The following is a 1,040-nucleotide window of genomic DNA, read 5'->3' on the forward strand; positions in this document are numbered from 1 at the left end:
ACATCAGGGTTTTTTTGCCTGCTTGACTGAGAGAATAACTGCTTCTCCAGTGTCCTGGTTTCGGCAGGGATAGAGTTAATTTCTTTTCTAGTAGCTGGTACAGTGTTTTGGATTTAGGATGAGAACAAAGTTGATAACGCACCGATGTTTTAGTTGTTGCTAGGTAATGCTTACACTAGCCAAGGACTTTTCAGCTTCCCATGTTCTACCGACTGAGAAGGCTGAAGGTGCACAAGAAGCTGGGAGGGGGCACAGCCAAACTGGCCAAAGGGACATTCCATACCATGTGACGTCATGCTCAGTACATAAACTGGGGAAAGCTGGCCGGGGGGGGCCGCTGCTCGGGGACTGGCTGGGCATCGGTCGCACAACCTATGCTGCCGCATCGGCAGCACAAACCAAGGAGGGAAGCAGCGACAGGGAAGGGGCATAAAGACTGCAAAACACTAGCGTAATGCGGCTGCCCTGCACAATACCAGCTATGCAGGAGTGCATGCTGTACCCAAGTGTCTAAAATAGTCAGTCTGTGTCCCTACCAGGAGCTCCTCCTCCAAACCCGAGTTTTTCTGCACAGATTACAGCACAGAACATGGCAGGTGATAACATGGTGGGGTTTTTTTTGCCCTGCCAAAGGGGTTCTCCATGTGAGGTGTGGGCTACAGGCTCTCAGTGACCCTATGGGTCGGTCCCCTTCACTGGCGACAGCTGCCAGTCTCAAGCATGGCTTTGGTCTCCAGCTTACCTCAGCGCTGGTCCCTCTTAACCCTAGGTAAATCCTACATCCTTCAACACTCGACTGAGGAAAAATAAAGGCTGAGATGGGGGTAAATTACTAATGCTAACGTGGTTAGCATGGACCCCAAGCTGTGTCCACACTGGGAAAGAGTGGGTCCCGCTTACCCGGCTGAGGGGGCACGACCCCAAGCCACACTGGGAAAGAGTGGGTCCCGCTTACCCGGCTGAGGGTGAGGGAGCTGGGTAGGCGGGACCCACTGCTCCTGGGGGCGGGCAGGCGGCAGGCCGTAAACCCCCGGGCGAGG

The sequence above is a fragment of the Aptenodytes forsteri genome, unplaced genomic scaffold, assembly GCF_000699145.1.
Source record: "Aptenodytes forsteri isolate BGI_AS27 unplaced genomic scaffold, ASM69914v1 Scaffold257, whole genome shotgun sequence".
Lineage (NCBI taxonomy): Eukaryota > Metazoa > Chordata > Aves > Sphenisciformes > Spheniscidae > Aptenodytes > Aptenodytes forsteri.